The 19,294-nt window shown below is 48.9% G+C and overlaps 1 protein-coding gene across 3 annotated transcripts in view; it reads left to right on the forward strand.

Moving 5' to 3' along the window:
- The window catches only part of Glis1 (GLIS family zinc finger 1), a 200,072-nt gene that overhangs the window by 97,606 nt on the left and 83,172 nt on the right, over positions 1–19,294 (forward strand). The gene's annotated exons all lie outside the window — the stretch shown is intronic.

Here is a 19,294-nt window from a genome sequence, read left to right on the forward strand (position 1 = left end):
CTGTTGAATGAATTCTTGAATAAATGAAGAATGAATGGATGGGTATTGTTTGCTTATTTGAATTTGGTCCAGTCCTGGCCAGGTGATGGAATCTGACTCCGTCATGACAGAGGCTGAAGTCCAAGGTTACTGATGTGGCCTCCAGGCCCCACCCACACAGCCCTGCTCCTCTTACTTCATGGACTTCCCCGTGAAGCACCCAGAGTCCTCAGTACCTTCCACGATTGCGTGTCTCTATCTGGAGATTGGCCTTGCACTTTTACTGCTCTTCCTGACCTGTCTTCTGGCAAATAATCTTTCAGGATTTAGCTCAAGAGTCTTCTCCTTGAGGAGTTATTTTCTGACTCCCTCCTACTCAGATCAAGAAAAAGCAGTGGTCAATGAAGCCAAGATTTGCCAACCAGGCCTGGAGCTGCCAGCAGCTAGACTTGCGGTTTGTTTTCTCTTTGGAACTGACCATCAAGAATAAAGCCCTTGATGACAGAGTAGGCATCAGCCAAGCAGGCTGGCATTGCCTCGCCCTGGCTTTTATTCTTATTTCCCTGGTGACTAAAGATGCAAAGCTTCTCTGCACCTTTCATGTGCATATTGGCGTGTGTGTAGTTTTCTTCTTTTGAGAAGCGTCTGTTTAAGTCTGTTGTCCATATTTTGATTGGGTTTTCTTTTATCCCCCTCTTGGTACTGGGGATTGAATCCAGGGATACCCTACCACTAAGTTATAACTTTTTATTTTTATTTTTCATTTTTTAGTTTTAATTTTTTAATTTTGAGACAGGGTCTCACTAAGTTTCTTAGGGCCTTGCTAAGTTGCCCAGAGTGTCCTTGAATTTAAAATTATCCTGCCTCAGTCTCCCAAGTAGCTGAGATTATAGGTGTGCACCACCACACCTAACCGATATTTATCCTTTAATTGTTTAATTATAAGAGTTCTAGATATTCTGGATACAAATATATACACACACACATATACACAAATATATGTATATGTATATATATATATATATATATATATATATTTGTATATATATATGAATACTTTTCCCACTCTCTGTCATGCCTTTCTAAATGGTGGTTTACAGAAAACAAAGGCTTTTAATTTTGATTCAATTCAGTGAATTGACTTTTTAAATGCTTGCTTTTTGTGATCTAAGAAAATTTCGCCTGTCCCAAGGTGTGCACTCTTCTAGTTTTATGGCTTTAGCTTTAAGTTTAGATTAGTGGTGCATTGTGAATTAAGTTTTGTGCATGGTGTGCAGTAGGGGTCAAGTTCATTTTTGGTTGTCTAGTTTTTCTAGCACCATTTGTTGAAAAAGACTTCTTCATTGGCTCACCTCGACGCCTTATGAAAAGTCATATGTAAGTGTGGATTTACTTATAGATATTTCAGACTTGCCATTTTTTCCATTCTTTTGTGTATCATTTCTTATACCAACACCATACTGTCCTGATTGCTGTATCTTTATATATAGTGTGAGTCCTCAAACTTTGTTCTTAATCTTTGATATTGTTCTGGCTGTTTTAGGTCATATACACATGATGAGATCATCCTGGACTATCCTGTTGGACCCTAAGTCCAAGGAGAAGCATAGATATCTATATATCTCAACCTTTCAGATTTTACCAAAAAGTTTGCCAGGATTTTGATTGAGATGGCATTAAATTTATAGGCCAATTTGAATATTTGACATTTTAACAATTTTGAATCATATCTCTCCCCATTTGTTTAGGTCTTTGGTCTTCTTCACCATCTCTCAGTGGCAGTTAATATTTTTCAGTGTAAATTTCTTACACAACTTTTGTTAATTTTGCTCCTAAGCATTATTATGTGTTTTTGATGCCGTTATATGTGGTATTGCTTTTAAATTTGATTTTCCCATTATTTCCTGTAGTATAGAATTGCAATTAATTTTTACAAGTTGACTTTGATTTCTGTGACACTGCTAAGCTAATTATTCTTTTTATTTACTTTTGTTTGCTTTGGGAGGTTTGTTAGGGCTTTTTTGTGTTGTCCAAGGTCCAGGCGTTATGCTTCTTCTTTCCTCCTGTTTTAGTCAGCTTTCTTGCTGCTGTGACCAAAAAGACCAGACAAGAATAATTAGAGGAGGAAAAGTTTATTTGGGGGCTCACGATTTCAGAGGTCTCAGTCCATAACTGGTTCCTTTCCTCAGGACTCGAGGTGAAGCAGATCATCAAGGCAGAATTGTGTGGTGGAGGAAAGCAGCTGGGGACATGGCACCTGGAAGGGAAGGAAGAGAGAGAGAGAAAGAGAGAGAGGCTGATTGTCCTCATCATGATCAAAATATAAACCCAAAGTCACATCCTCCTCAATGACCCACCTCCTCCAGCCACACCTGCCTGCCTACAGTTATCACCCAGTAATCCCCATCAGCAGATTAAAGCACTGATCAGGTTAAGATGCTCATAACCCAATCATTTCTCCTCTAAACTTTCATGCATGGTCTCACACGTGAGCTTTTGGGGAACCCCACATCTAAACCATAATACCCACCTTTGTGCCTTTTTCTTTTCTTGCTCACTTCACTAGCCAGGACCTCAGTGTTGAATAGGAGTGGAGAGTGTGGTGTTCTTGCTTCATTCCCAACATTAGGGAAAAAGCATTTCATCTTTCACTGTTAAGCATGATGTTAACTGTCGTCGTCATTGATATACTTCTTTATATGGAGGAAATCCTTTTCCATTTTTCTAGTATGCTGAGATTTTCATCATGAATGACTATGTTTCCTCTGCATCTGCTGAGCTGATCATATGACTGTTCTCCTTTATTCTTCTGCTTCAGTGAATTGTGTGTATTGGTTTAGAACCACTCACACTCTGAACTAATCACACTGGGGCATGGTATATTTTTGCCTTGATATATTTCTCAATTTGATTTATTAGTATTTTTAAAGAGCAGATATAGGATTGACACATATATTAGCCATTAATATGAAATTGTAAAGAAAGGATTTTAAAAGTTGGTTGTAAGTCATAAAAAGTCCTAAAAGCTGGATAAAGTAATAAACTAAGAAGCAGCTCAAGCATCCATATCACACTTGTGTGTTACTTGCTAAAAATAAACAAGCCAAGGTTAATAAGTTTTTCTGAGAAATTAGTAAAGGCATCCTTTTAAAAGGGATAAGAATTGGCAAGACAGAAAATGGTTTAAAATAATGATTTTTTTTTGAAAGAAGTATGCATTAGTTTCTTGAGGCTGCTGTAACAAATTACCACAAACCTGGAAATTTAAAATGATGAAAAAAATTTTAAACAACAGATATTTATTCTCTCACAGTTTGGGGAGCCAGGAGTTGACACCAGGGTATCAGCAGGGCCATGCTGTCTTCTGGTCACTCTTCTGTCTATGTGTCTCTCCTAAGGATGCTTCTCATTGGATTTAGGGAGAAACAGGACAGTCCAGGATCATCTCATCTTAAAATCCTTAACTTTATTATTCTTCAAAGATCATTTTTCCTAAGAAGGTCACATTCACATGTTCCAGAGATTTGGCAGGGGAATATCTTTTTAGGGGCCTCCATTCAACCTAGTGCATGGTGAACCCTTAAGATTTCCTGTGTGAAACATCAACATTTGATTACTGAATCAAATGGACTAAACTGAATAGTAAACACTAAATAAGAAGACTAAACCAACCCATGATCCTAGATTTTTGACCAATTTAATATTTTTTAACATGCTCTGAACACAAAATGAAAACTTACTAAGTCAAACTAAAAGCATCTCCTCTAACATAAATTATTGTCATCTTTATAAATGGTTAAAATAAACAAGTTTTGGGTAACTGTTTATTTGGAAATTATGGGAATGTGGCCATTTGGCAAAGTAATTTGTGGCTAATTGGCTTTTGATGAATTGGTCATTTGACACATTGGTTTTTGGCCAGCTGGCTCCTGGAGAATCAGTGTTCATCAAGTTGAACTGCCTCCCGCACGGGCCTGATGCGGCTTGATGTCTGGGACCTGGCTGCGAGGCCCACAGGGGCGCCAGGCAGGCTGAGTGCTTGGACAGGGATCCAAAGATGGTCTTAGACTAGGAGGGAGATCCCAGAAGACCTGGCTGTCCCCCGGCTTTGGCCAACCTGGGTTCTCCTGTGTGCCTGCTCCCAGTTGGCTAGATGAGACTTTGGGGATACAAATAATGACAACCCTCTGTTGATCACATGCCAGGCCCCAAGCTAGGTGCCTTTTTGGCAGCACTGTCTCATTCGATTCTCTCAATGAGTCTGTGCAACAAGTATGCTCTGCATTTTACAGGTGAGGGCTCAGAGAAGCTAGGTTACCTGGCCAGGACCGCACGACACTGCAGGTGAGTGGCAGCATTCAGATTCTAGACCAGGTTGTCGGTCTCTAAAGCCCATGCTCTTAACCATGGGGCCAGAGTGGATCAGATCTAGTCCTTGTCCTCAAACAGCTGCTGGTCCTGTCAGCTCATTCGTAATTTATTCCAGCCTAGCATGGAACGCATTCCTGTTTCTCCAGAAGAGGAAACCGAGGCCTGGGTGAGATGTGGGACTCAGCTGACGGCTCAGCATCAGAGCTGGGACAGAAACCAGGCTGGACCCTGTTCAGTCTCTGGTGGCTGCCTCCACCTCCAGGGTGGTTCCCGGATTTCTGCTCTGAAGGTGGAACGGGGCTGTAGCCCCTGCCTTCTGTTCCCCAGCCCTCCTTGTTTATGTCCGTGTTAATGGGCCTTTGCAGGCTGGCCCAGCTGCTGAGTGAGAGCCAGTACACCACCTGGAGCTGCGTCTGCCGCGGAATGTTTACAGCGCATGGAACCGAAACGAAACAACATCCATCTTGTTGACTGGTCCCAAACACTGCGCTCATTCATGACCGGGCGGCCAGCGGGGTCCCCAAGCTTGGCGGTGAACTGCCACAGCTCAACCAGCACGAACGGCAGTAGAGGGCAGGGAGAAAGCAGGCCAGCTTCAGGGGACTTGCACCCTCAGCCCGGGTGGGCCTCTTTCCATCTTCTGTTCACCCTCTTCTCTGACCAGAAGTGTTACAAAGGTGGAGCACCGTGACATCAGGGTTGTCTGAAGAAAAGATGCTGGGTCTCTGAGCTGGCCTCGGGAGCACAGAGGCCCCAGCATGGGCCTCAGCAGACTGATGAGGTCATTGGTATGAATGTGAGGTGCCACGTTCTAGAGGACGGTGGCCTGGCAGCCTAGCAGAGCCCTGTCCCAGACAGACCTGGTTCGCAGCCTGGCACGGCCCTCGTGACCTCCCAGACTCGGTGTCCTAATCTCTTCAGAGAGATTGATGTGGGCTGTGTCTGTCAGAGCAGATGAGAGAATCTTGAGACACAGTCGCAGAGCCATTTGTCCCTATAAATGCCCCAGCTCCTCCAAGCTGCCAAGACAAGAGTGTTGCCTTCTCTGGCCGCCTGCAGGAAGCAGCAGGGAGGCGCCTTGGCTGGAATTCTGGAGAACTGGTTCTGGTCCTGCCTCCACCACTGGCCTCAGTGTGACCTGGAACAGGGCCCTTACTCTCACAGGGCCTTGGCCTTTCTTTTATATGAGAGGCAGAGACTAGGTTCTCTCGGGGCCCTGTTAGTGCTGACATCTTACAGTGGGCGGCCAGCGATTCTCACTGTGTGCCTTTCCCCTAGGAATGGCCCTCCTCAGCCTGTCGTCAGCCAGTGGACTGGGACTGACGGGGCTGATCACTGGGAACTGCCCTGGTTGAGGACTACAGTCTGGAATCACCAGCCTTGGGGTTAAAGCCTAGGTCTACCTCTTTGTAGGTGTGTTATTCCAGAGAAGTGTTTTATCTTCCTGGGCCTTGTGTCCTCATCTGTTTAATGAACTAATTGATCTATTTAAAAAGATTGTTGAGTGGTTTAGATGCGACGTTTGGCAGAATTCTCTGGCCCCCTGGGGTGTGGACACAATACCCCATCCACGTGGTATGGGGTGCAGAGGAGGGACCCTGGCATGTGTGGGAGTAGCCAGCCACATGGGGAGAGGGTAGCAGGAGAAGGGGGGCTTCATGGCAGCACTGATGGGAGGAAGGACCAGGGAAGGCAGATTTGTATCCTCGTCCTTAAGGGAATGTCAGTCCTAGCACATACATCACAGCATCGTTTGCTGTCTCTGTGGCTCACCAGACCAGCTACTGTGAGACAGCAGCAGGGTCAGGCTCATCTCTGTCCCAGCGCCCAGCCTGGGCCTGGCTCACAGGAGGAGCTCAGGGGGCAGGTACATGGGGCCCTTTTTGCCTAGTCTAGAGAAAGCCTTGGGTTCTGGGGGACATGACCATAGGCCAGACCAGGCGGGCCTATCAGTCAGGAGGAGTCCCCAGTGTCAGGACCTGGGCAGGGAGGAGCCCCTTTTCTGGATCAGGAAGCCTTTTGACAGGGGACTCACGATGCTCGTTGGGATTAGGTGTGAATGTGAACATTTAGAGGCACCTGGGGTCTACTTCCTTTGTTTTATAGAAAAGGAAACTGAGACCCAGAGGCTGAGAGTTAACAGGTAGGGAAGGCCCAGAGCACGAGGCTCTGCTTCTTGCTTTTTCTTTTTTTCTTTTGGTTCCTTTTTGGTACTGGGGATTAAACCCACAGGCACCTTACCCTGAGCTACATCCTCAGGCTTTATTTATTTTGAGACAGGCTGAGTTGCCAAAGGTCTCCCTAAATTGCTGAGGCTGACCTTGAACTTGTGATCCTCCTGCCTCAGCCTCCTGAGTGGCAGGGATAAGTGTGTGCCTTTGTGCCCAGCTTTCCCCTGGACTCTTCACCTTAAGTGTGGGAAAGAGGGTGGAAACTGTACGTGGGACTGTTGAACCCAAACACAGAGTCCATCTTGCCGGAGAACCCGGCTGCCTCCCATGGAGATGAAGTGCGATTTCAGAGCAGGCTTTCTTTCCGGTGGTTGTGGCAGCAGTGTCCCTGAATGGGCCTCCCCTCATCAGTGTGTTCCCTTAGAGCCCCCTTGCAGCCTCAGAAGTCAGGGAAGGGTGGTCCTGCATGGCTGGGAAGCCCACTGCCGAGGTGCCAGCTGAGCCAGTCTCCCGCCCTCGAAGACGCCCACTGCCATTCCGAATGAAAACACGGCTAGGTGCTGGCACGTTTCCTCGGACACATCTCTGGGAGCGTTCCTTGTGTCTCCACGCTCGTCTCTCAAGGAGGTCTCTTGAGTGGATTTCAGCCAGTCAAGCCGTCATGGCTGGAGTGGGTCTGCAGCCGCTGGCCCAGCGGGGGGACCTGCATCTAGGGAAGGACTTCTTGCCTCTTGTCTCCTAGACTGGTTTTTCCCGGTGCAGAGGATCAGGCCTCACCCGAGGCCTGGCCCAACTCTCCCGATACGCTGATTTCTCCATTTGTTCTTTTTCTCATTTGCTTTCCCAGCTGGCATTTGATGCACTTATATGAGAGCCACTGCCTCACAGGGCAGACAGAGCACAGAGAGGGAGTGCACCCAGGACCCTGTGGCACCGAGGAGGTGGCGAGGGCACACTGGGTGTGGGAACAACTGAGGGCACGCTGGGAGAAAGAACAGGGCGAGTCTGGGCAGCTGTGAGCCGTGGGACTTGAGGGAGGGGCACATATGCTGGGAACTGCTGGAGAAGGCGGGCTGGGAAAGTGGGAGCCACAGAGGGTTAGGAGCAGGGGAGACAGGGCCAGATTTTTTTCAGGTAACCCTGGCTGTGTTGGGGGAGGGGACGAGACCAACCGGTGGAGGATGGTGGTTTGAAGTGAGGCAGAGTTGGTAAGGCTTGGGAGGAAAGGAGGGGGTGGGGACTGAGGGTGGGGATGGGGACTGAGACAGGCAACAGAAGGGGAAGTTTGAGTGGGCAGGGTGTGGACATGAGCTTAATCTCAGGGGTCTCATTTGTGTCCTGCAGAACCACCTTCTGGGGCCCCCTCCTCTGTGGTTCCTGGAGTTAGCCTAACACTTTCCCCTGCCATGTTCCTAGCACAGGGCCTAGGCTGCCAAATCCCCCTATTGAGCATGGGGACACTGTGCCTGCCTTCCTCTGGGTCCTTCTGAGTTCAAGACTCTGTCCCTGAATCTAGAATCAGACGCTGAGATTCCAAGAAATCAAGACCCAGTCCTGCCCTCTGAGGGTGCCCGTGAGGTAGAGGAGCACACTTGGACCAAACCCCGACTCTGTCACACTTGCTCTGTGCCTTGGGGCAGACCTGGCTTTCCTTTTCTGGAGAATGAGTTGCTGACTGGGGTCACGGTCCTCCGCAGCATGTCCTTTCTCTAACACGACCTTCTTTGTACTGCTTCCTTTACGCTCCTTATGTGAAATTCATCCATAATGTAGTCCACCTCTGCACCATCACTTAGAAAAAATCCCTATACTGTTTTAATTGTAATATAAAGGAGAAATGAAAGGAAGCTAACTCCTAAGTCATGTGTGGTTCCACATGTCCATGCTCAGCTTGAATGTGCAAGAAGGTGGGGTGAAGTCGTCAGGTATTTGCACCTGCGCGGGCATCCCCAGCCTGAGGGGTGCACAAGTGTCACAGGCAGAGAGGCCCAGGGTGACGTGGTACTCAGAAGTGGTGAACAACCCTTGGTCAAGGTCCAAACAAAACAGTACAGTCTTTCCCTAATTTACATGGTAGTTCTTCCATGCCTGGAAAATTTTGTGTATGTCAAGACCATGAAAAAAGTACTTTGTGTTTATGTATAAAATGGACCTATGTTCTAGGCTTAGATGACCAGGGTGCTTGTTTGCAGATAGTTTGAATATCTGGCAAGATATTAAAAAGTTAGTGTAGGATTGACCTACCCTTGGCAGCAATGAGTTGGCCCCTCCCCACTAAATGCCAGTGGTTCCCAGTTATGTGACCCCCAGAAGTCTCCCAGGAGTTTCCAGTGTGCCCCTGGGGAGATCCTTGCTGCAATGGGGTTTGAGGGTGCAGATGGGAGCCCTGGAGGAGGGAAGCAGAGGAGAGGACAGGCCTGGCCGCCAGGGCTGGTCAGGGGCAACCTCTCAGAGGAGGGGCCCTGGGAGTCGGTGAATTCAGATCTGGGGTGGGGAGGGGGCACTTTCAGAAGCCAAAGCTGTGGCTTTGCCAGCCTTTCTGACCTGTCTGTGGAACAAATCTCCTTTTCCATGGGTTGTAGAAATTCTGCATCTCTGAGGGACAGGGAACCCTTCCCACTGCCTGGTCTCTGAGCTGCGTCTCTGCATGGTGCCCTTTTCCTGCAGGGCAGGGGTGAGGTGCTGCTCCACCTACCATGGGGACATGGGGATAAAGCCCTCAGAAAGTTGAGCATATCCTAAGTGGAAAATGCATTTACTATTTGTCCCCTAGCAGACGTGGTGCCCCACGGAGCCTAGGTTGTCTTCTCCTCCACTGACAGAGGTGCTGGGACCCACCTCTGCCCCACAGCAGGACTGTCTTAGGGCACACCTCTGGCCAGGGAACAGATCAGAATTCAGAATTCAAGCACGGTTTATACAGAATGCATATCACTCTCTCGCATGGTAAAGTTGAAAACTCCTGCCAGGGACTAGAACTCTCTGATCCCTCCCACAGAGACAGGGGGAGGGGCTTAGGTGCTGCCTGGCTGCCCCCACCCCAGGCAGTCTGGACCCGGCAGGCCCCCATCGCTGTCCTCTTGCTGGATACCTGCCTTTTGGGCTTTATATTTTTTCCATTGGTTTGAAGGAACATTTCATCATTTGGGAAAATACCAACATGGGCATAGGAGTTAACTTATTAGCTTGATTTAAGGGGAGAGGATTAAAAAAAAGGCTGGACGTGAAATCATAAATATATACCTGATGTTAACATTAACATTTATGGTCCTGTTCTTGCTGGAAAAACAGGTAGACTATTTTTGCCTTCAAGAAATTTTTGTAGATTTCAACAGCCATTTCCTCTAGATTTCTTGACATCCCAATACTTTCCTGAACTTAGATAAAAATAGTTTTTGGTGAACATCCCTGTTCTCCTGGTGACTGGGGCCAGGCAGGGGCTGGTGACTGGGGCTCCAGGGCTGACTAGGAAATGGCAACCGTTGGATCTGAGTATAACCTCGGAATTAGAGAATGTCCGCGTGCCTGATACATGCCGTCATTGAATCTTAGAAACATAGAAATTGAAATGCTTAGCATCCTCTAAGAGGGAGAAATCGTTTTAGGCTCCCAGATGCATAGAAATTTCAACTCTTGAGTTTTGGAATCAGGATCACTTGGTATAAGACATAGAATCTGAGGACTTTAAGGGACATCCTGGTTATTGGCTTGGCCACCCCTCCACCACCCCAGATACTGAAGCATGCTAAGTACATGCAATATTTACTTCTGCCAGGAGGAAAGTTTCTTCTTTCCTTAGGCTCTTGCTTTGTCCCCTCCCATCCTAGAGTCTCTGCCACTCATGGTGAGACACCAACCATCTCCTCCACTGGCATGGTGCAGCCCCTCTCAAGGAAGGAGCTGGAGGCTGTGGGGTGCAGAGGAGGGAGAGGGCATCGGCACCCAGAGCCCCACCCTGAGGGAAAGGGAGCCCTGAGTCCTGGGAGACCCTGGGCAGCACATTCCTCTGCCAGCTGAATGCCCTGTCTCCTCTAAGGCTGTCCCCCTCTGTCAGCTATTGAGGGGAAGAGGACAGGGGGCGGTCCACTGGCCTGGCATCTGGGAGTGTCCCACTTTGTCCATGCCCTGCAATTGCTTGCGGTGGGCTGGGAGGAATGGGCGCCTGCACCCAGACCAGACACCTGGACAATGCTCACTGCCAGGCTGCTTAGGGCCCGGTGTCTAGTCCCACTCTGTCTCTGATTTAGTCTCAAGAATGATTTGTTCATTTTTAAAACAGTATGATATATTTTGATATATGTAATATAGAGAGTTTTAAAATTTTATTTTAAAATACATGTGTCACAAAATTCACTTTGAGAGAGATCAGTTCTGAGACCGAGGTGCATGGGGTCTTGCTGTCACCACTGCCATCTGGAGACAGGACGGGTCCCTCAGCCCAAAAGACCAGTGGAGAGAGTTGAAGAAACACTCCTAATCGTACAGCCACCATTCTCCCTGCAGCTGTTCCTCCTCCTGAATTCTTTTTTCAATCCAGAACCCGGACAGGATTCCAGGGCTCCCTGCACTCAGCTCACAGTCCGGTCTGGCAGCTTCCTGCTGCGCTGGGTGAAACCCGGCATCCTCCCTCTGCCTCCCCAAGGTCCTGCAGATCTCGCTCAGCTTCCTTGTGGCCTCACTGCCTTCCTCTCGCCCTTGCTCACACTCTTCATTTAACATAATCCTACACTCATTTTCTCTTCAGTAAATCCAGGAAAATTCATGATGAGACGCCTCGTAATGAGGCCAGGTCCCGTAACACACACTGACTGTCGGCGGTTGCTCCCGTCCTCCGTCCAGCGCTTCACGGTGTGGGCTGCAACTCTTCCTTTCTGTGGAGGTTGGGCCTGGAGAATGGATGGGTTTCAGAAGTGCCTGCCTCCTAAGCACTGGAGACCTTCTTAGGTCCCATGTGGTGTGGACTTGGTGATAGTGGGCTGTTCTAATAAATAAAAACACTTCCCCACCCATGCACTGGAAAAACCCAGCAAAAATACCATTTTTAATTAACTGCATAAGAACACATCTCTGAATTTTTAAGTGAGTGAAGTTTGGGGACCATGCTTAGTGCATGATGTGGTTTTATTGCATCATGTTTAATGTCTGTACAATTTCTGTTACTTTGCTATACCTTAATCATTCTACTAATGGATATATGGGCTACCTCCTATTATTTTCCATCATAAAATTCTTTTCTAATTATATCAGCAGCTGGTCTGGTGCACACCTGTAATCCCAGAGACTCGAGAGGCTGAGGCAGGAGGATTGCAAGTTCAAGGCCAGCATGGGCAACTCAGTAAGACCCTGTCTCAAAATAAAAAATAAGAAGGGCAGACGAAGTAGGTCAGGGGTAAAATGCCCCTGGGTTCAATCCAGAGAGAGAGAGAGAGAGAGAGAGAGAGAGAGAGAATGAATGCAGAATATGCAGAATAAGGTGACACTCCTTCTGGAATGCAATTTGGATGGTAGGTAGGACAGTTCTTAAAATTTTGTATATCCCTGATAACAATCCTGTGTCTAGCTGACTAGACTGTCTAGGCTGTCAATATGGATGACTAGTAAGACAGATTCATGAACACATTCGTTACGTGTTTCTAGTTTTTCACTTTCTAAACAATCTTAATCCCACCTTTGAAGGATAAATAAAATATTTACAACCATAAAATAGAAAACTTAATTCAGTCATTAAAATTATTTGTTGGAAAGGACTTTGTGTATCTGACTATAGCAAATCAGCTCGTATCAGACTAACCTTCTGTCTTGGTCTATTTTATGCTGCTAGAATATAATGCCTAAGATTGAGTAATTTATAATGAGCAGAATTTATGGCTTACTATGGATGCTGGGAAATCTGAATATTAAGGTGTCTGGCCATATTTGGAGTAAGGAACTAATTAAGGTTAAATGAGGTCATAATGTTGAGGCCCTGATCCAGTAGGACTAGTGTCCCCAAAACAGGAGACACCAGAATGCTCCCTCACTCTTTCTTTCAGTTCTCATGCCCCAAGGAAAGGCCATATGAGAACACACAGTGAGAAAGGGGCCTTCTGCAAGCTAAGGAGAGAACCCTCACCAGGAACCAAACTAGCTGATATCTCAATCTTGTATTTCCAGCCTCCAGAAATGTGAGAAAATAAAATTCAGTTGGTTAACCACCCAACCTATGGTGTTTTGTTATAGCAGCCAGAACAGACTAATACATTGGGAAAACAATCAGCTATATCTACCCTAAGTTCCTTAGTGATAGGGAACAACGTCAAGGTCAGCAGTGCCTTCCAAGTCTGGTAGAGCTGGCCTTGCATCCTTACTCTACCATTTATCAGCTGCATCGTCTTGGCCATGTCCCTTCCTCTTCTTTTTCCTCTGGAAAATAGACATGGGAAAAGCCGAGGACTGTGTCTGGCACATAATAGATTCTCCATCAACTTCAGTATTCATCATACAGCATCCAGTGAAAAAAGCAGAGGACAAGAAAATATGTATATTATCCTCCTACCCTGGCTTTTTAAAATAAAAAATGCATACAGATGCCTGGGAAAGCACAGAATATGCTGTGGCTCTCTAACTGGTAACCTTCGGATGATACCAACTTTCTAATTTCTGCCTATCTTTATTTTCTCTCCCATCCCTCCCTCCTTCCCGCCCTCCCTCCCTCCCTCCTTCTTTCCTTCCTTCCTTCCTTCCTGCTTGCCTGCCTGCCTTCCTTCCACAAATACGTGCTAATTTGGCAACAGTCTGAGGAGGAGCTGACCCTTCCACATATTTGTATACACACATATCTGCTCTTATGTGTGACCACCCTGGGGCTGCACTTCCTGGCCCTGGACTGGGATGGAACTGATGTCTCGCTTGGTTTCTTTGCAGGGCTGTCCTGAGGTGAGTCTGCTCAGGTTTTATTGGCCCAAGTCCCTGTAAATCTAGCTTAGTTTTAAAGGGGGAATTTATGGGATTCTTGTGGTCTGGGATAAGAGATGGTGGGCGGCCATAAGCCCGGCGTAAGGCCTCGACCATCAGGAGCTGTCGCTCTGGAGGCCCTGACCAGGTTACAGGCCCCCTGATGGCTGTGAACACTCTAAAGTGGCTCCAGCAAGTAAGTGGACCTTGGCTGCCCCGCCCTGCTGGGCTGAGGTGACTGGAGAAAAAGCCTGACTGTTCCCTTTCCTGGTTCTCCTGAACAGGGAAAAGAGGGTACAGCAAAGCATCTGTTGGGCAGATAGGGCCTTGGGAGTGAACGCAGCTCAGATTCTGCCTCTGCGGGTTGTCCTAAGGTGAGTCGCTTGCCCTTCCTGGACTGGGAAGTGGGGTGCACCAGGCTTCCCGTGCTCTATCAGCTCTGTGCCCCTCTCATCAGAGCCTGGCCTGTGGGAAGACCAGTCCCAGCATGCACACTGCTCAGAGGGAAGCTGAGATGCAGAGGGGATGCAGCCCTGCTGCCCACTGCCTGTAGAGTCCCTGCTCAGACGCCTGGGGAAGGGGGCTGGTGAGACCTTGTTGGCCTGAGGCTGCCCTTTCATGGCTGCTGGTGCACACTGCCCAGGAAAGCAGGCCTGCCCCAGGGAGGCTGTGACCTTGTCTCCCTTCCTGCCAAGGTAGCAAAACAGAGGGACCTTTCTCAAGGTATCAAATGCAACAGGCACCGTGCCAGGGAGTCCACATGTCTTATCTCACTTAATCCTAACAGCTAACCTCTGTAGCTACGATTCTTATCTCCATTTTACAGATGAAGAAACTGAGATGCAGAAAGGTGAATTAGACTCATTCTAGAGTCAAATACCAGAAAGTTAATGGCAGTCTGGGGCTTCAGCCTAGTTGCATGTGTGTGACCAGAGCTTGTCCAGTTTCCATAATCACAGCATCTGGCCTGGAGTAGGAATGAAAGTGAACGTGGGTCAGTCTACCCAGCCAGCCACCCTCCCTGTGTCTGCACCCTCTGTTGTGGGTCTCACTGTGTGCTGGGAAGGAGGGCGTGTCCCCAGTGGGGCCCAGGGCCTAGAGACCCTGCCTGCTGTGTAAGAGTTAGATGAGCCTCTTCCACAGCCTGAGCCCTGTCTTTCCTTCTGTGTGTGCAATAAGCTAGGTAAAGCCATATTTTGGGATACGCTGATATTCAGCAGCCCTGGGGACTCAAGGTCCTTGTCCTGAAGGCTCTCACAAACTTGCAGGGAGGCAGGACTTTAGCTGCACTGAGGAGCAGTGGAGTGGCAGTACTGAGTGTTCAAAGCCCCCTGCAGTGATAGAATACATGTGAAGTGCCAGGCCTGTGCAGGGGCACAAGTAGACCCTGAGTGGCAACTGCTCAGGGACTCTGGGAGCTGTGTGGTACAATCAGGGAGCTGAGAGCCCAGGGAGAAGAAGCTGGATTCTGAGGGCCCACAGTGTGTGAGAGGGTCAGGCCCCTGAATGGGTGGCAGGGATGTGGAGCTGCAAAGCCTTGTGGGAGTGTAAGGTGACATCCAGGTGACAGGACCCCAGGCTGTGGGGCCCCCAAGCTAGGCTGAAGATACTTCCATTTATGAAGTGCCCAGCAGAGCTAGCCCTGTGTGCAGTATTTTGATTACCATCTACTCCACCCTGTAAAATTCTCCCCATTTTACAAATTCATGAAAGTATGATCATTTCCAATTATGAATCTATCTCTAACTGCTGCATAAATTCAGGGATTGGCAGATTAATAGTCCAGGAGCCAGAGATCTGTTTTTCTAAATAAAGTTTTATTAGACCACAACCCCGCTCACTCATTTACATATTGCTCATGACTGCTTTTTATGGTACAACAGCAGAGTGGGGTAGTTCTGGCAGGGACTGGATGGCCAGAGCCTAAATTGTTTCTTATCTTGCCTGGTAAAAGTTGCTGACTCGCTGTGTGGACTTGGGCAAGTCACTTGCCCACCTCTGAGCCTGCCTAGCCAACTCCTGAGGGTTGCAGTGAAGCTCTCGGGTGATGGCTGTGAACCTTTACTGTAAACTGTAAAGGGCAGTGCCTCTCCCCAACCTGCTATTGGGCAGGCACTAAAAGCCTGCCAGTCAGTGAACGTAGGCCTTCCCGACCCTGCTGCCGGTGCTGCTGAGGCTGTAGGGCGGCGCGTCTGGGCCCGAGTTGCTGAATGCGTCGTTGTCCACTCTCGAGCAGACTTGGCAGGTTTCAGCATAAATTAAAATTCCTGTGGGGAGTCACCTTATATGTGGTGCCACTTCACAGCCAACTCATTATGATAATTTGCGAAGCTCTCTGGTGTGTAACTGGAGCTATTTGCTTCAGATTTGCTGGCTGTGACCTCATCCAGACTGCCCAGCCCTACATTTGGTGAACCTCAAGTCTTGGAGGCTGGTCCTCCTGAGTCTGACCTCAGGGTCATCCGAGTTCGATCTTTCTGGGGATAGAATGCCTCTCATACAGCTCCCTGCCTCCCTGCCTCCCTGCCCCGAGCTGGAGGAGAAAGAAGAAATAAGTATGATCATCATTCCTTTCCGGGTGCTTCCTGTAAGCTAGGCACAGTGCCAAGGGCGTCATATTTATAATCTTGCTTTTACCATAACCTGGTAAGGTAGGTGTCAGCACCATTTTACAGATAAGAAAACTGAGGTTTGATGAGGAAAGTACACCAAATTCTTACCTGACTTCAAAAGTGCCAGTCCAGGCTCCACCGTGGATTTGCTGTGTGACCAGGGAAGGTTCTTGCCTTCTCAAAGTCTGTTTATGTATTAATAGATGTTCAGTCAGTTCCAACTCTGACATTCTAGGATTTCTCTCCAACTTGTAAAAGTGAGCACAGGTCCCATCCTCTCCAGTGAAGAGGAACTTCATTTGCATAGGGAAAGTCACCTCCAAACTCCACTCTTGGCCCCTTGTGGCACAGAAGGAGATGTGACTGCTGGGTGCCAGTCCCTTCGCAGGGCACCCCCACTTCCTCCTCAAGGCAGCAGGGCGGCCCCTGGAGACAGGTGAACAGGAGTGGGCCTCCCCATCTGGGTCTTGTGATGCCCTTGGAACAGAAAGGCCAGACTCCGTCAGCTGGAGACAGCACCCACGTCTTTCCTGACAGACTTGCTAGGCAGCACCCACATCTTTGTGATGGTGGTAGCATCTCTGGGACACACATCAGCCCCCTTGTTTAACCTTCTAGCCTCCAAGCAAGCAGGAAGCCTGGGGCAGTTTGGTATGGGCTTTAGGAGACCTTGCTGTGGGCCCTGGCTAGGTCTGCAGTTACTGTATGACCTCAGTGGCCACTTGGCAGCTCTGGTGTTCAGTGTCCCTCAGCGAGATTGGGAGGTCAAAGCTTCCCTCCAGGGCACTGTGGCAGTACAGGAGAAAAGGGCTGGAATGGGCTTGGAGCACCAACCAGTGCCCAGCTGTGACCCAGGAGGCTCTCTCCTTAATCTGGCCTGTTTATTTATTGTAGGAAACCTCTTACTGTCTCCAGGGGGGAAGCAGCTGATAATGACTGCTTCTTCCCTTGGAGCTGATGGGTTTGACCTCAGCTCAGCCTGTACTGTGTACTGAGCAAACTGCTTAACCTCTCTGATCTTCCCCGGAATCCCAGTTGGGGATGCTTGTTTGGGGGTCCGTAGTTACTCATCAGTTGACAACAGGACAGAGCTGGACCTTGAAATCTAAGACATCTGGGTTTGGATTGTGGCCCCGCCTCTTACAGACCTCTGAGCCTGGACCGAGGCAGCTAATCTCTCCAAACCTTGGCTTTTCCTCATCTGGAAAAAGGCTGTACCAGGCCTGCCCCTGGGACGGACACTGGATGAGTAAGGGTTTCATAAAAGCGAGGCTCCCGCCGCCCATCCCAGGGTCTGGAGTCTTCCTTTGCTAGAACAGCTCCTATGTGAGGGAGGGGATAGGGGACCCAGAGGCCCCCAAAGGGCTCAGCGTGTCCTTGAAGGAAGCTCAAAACTGCCCCCGCCCCCCCAGGACCCTGGGAAGAAGACCCTGGCGAAGCAGCCCCGAGTGATGATCAAGTGTGCTCTGCTCCAAAAGCTATTAATGGTCATAAAATTATCCACAGTTTTCTGAGGCTCCGTCCCAGGGCTTGCCTCAATGGGACCATAAAATCACATGCAGGAACGATTTGGCAGAGGCGAGCACGGCCAAGCGGAGACGGAGTTAAACGAGCTGCAGCCTGCTCTCATTAACTCCGCCATTCACTTTGTTACCAGGGATTTCTTTTTAATTAAAAAACAACCAAGTTATTAAAACATAAGCCTGTGAGGGGCTGGCTGAGCAGCCGCCGAGGCCAGTGGGGCAAGCGTTCCCCACAGCAGGGTGGGCTTGGGGCCCCGGCCGGGAAGGTGGCGTGGAACAGATGCTCATCTGAGCCCCCAACAGGCTGCCTGAGCCCCTCGTCTCCTGGGGACCTCGGGAGCACTCATTTTCATCTGCAAACTAATGCGCTGGGCTGTGAACCCTTGGGGCCTGTCCAGAGCCACACGCACGGGCTAGTTAGGACCGTCTGGCCCAGCGGAGTAAAGGCCCCCCTAGGGTGGGCTAGAATTGGGGTTGGGGGAGGTGGGCCCCTGGGAGTGGACTCTCTAAAAGGCCACTTATTACAAAGGAACTAAGATGTGGGGCTTGGGTCTGACAGACTTGGCCAGAAACCCAACTCACAGGCTCACTAGGTGCGTGTACTTGGGTGGGAATGTCCCTTCCCTGAACTTCTTCTGTTTTCTACTCTGTCAAATGAAGACAATGACAGAGGGCAGTGGGACCCCAGGTGTTTCTTTTGGTGCTTGTCCTTAGCTTAAGGGATTGACCACGTTCTGATATTCACTTTTTTTTCTCACCTTGATTGTTTATCTTGCTCAGTATTGATGGTACCTGGACAACACTTGGGCCCCTTAATAAAATTTTATGGCATCTGTAGGGCACCTTATAGGTTTGAAGTGCAGTTTAACCTCAAGACCGCTTTCCGTTCCAGACGCACCTGTAGGTGCCGGCACTGTGCCAGGGCCTTTGTGCTTCTGCTTTCAAAACCTCACCACGTTCCTGGAGAACTGATGTGACTGTCCCTTATTGCCCAAGGGAGAGGAGGGTCAGCCACATGCAGGGATTTGCTGAGTGGCGTGGTGGGCTTGGTCAGAGGTGGCCCAAAGGTTGCAAAGTCCATGTCCTTGACTCCTCTGCATCACCCCCAGAGGGGACAGAGCAGAAAGCCCAGGACGTTTCAGGTCAAGCATCCACATCTATAGGAGAGAAAGGCCCAGACAGGGGAAGGAGCTCAGAGCAACCGTGCCTGACGTCTGGATTACACTTTATGTGACTTTTCAAGGCCTGTCATGTCTATTGCCTCAGTTAAGCTTCCTGGAGATCTGTAGCCAGGCAAGGCAGGGCATCCGACAGGCTGCCAGGGAACCACGGGCGTGTGGAGGGGAATGAGCACACACTGCATTTGTGCTGTGAAATGTGACTTGGGAAGCAGCACAGGTATGGCTTTGGTCCCGGGGACAGTAGATGCTGTTGCACTGCATCTCCTCCTTAGCACACTTATGCCAGTACTCCTGGGGCCTCAGGGCCACCCACGCTGGCACAGGTGTAGCAACTGTTCAGGGATGGAGGTGCAAGCAGCAGGAATGACAGACGATCAACTCCAAGATGCCAGGGGTTTATCCTGCTCACCAGTTTCCTACTGCTAGAATAGTGTCTGGTACACATTAAGTGCCCAGTGTTTGCATAATGGTCCTCTAAGCACTGAAGCCTTGGCATCTGCCTTGGAGGTTGGGGATTTTATTGC

Source organism: Sciurus carolinensis, chromosome 1 (genome assembly GCF_902686445.1).
Source record: "Sciurus carolinensis chromosome 1, mSciCar1.2, whole genome shotgun sequence".
NCBI lineage: Eukaryota > Metazoa > Chordata > Mammalia > Rodentia > Sciuridae > Sciurus > Sciurus carolinensis.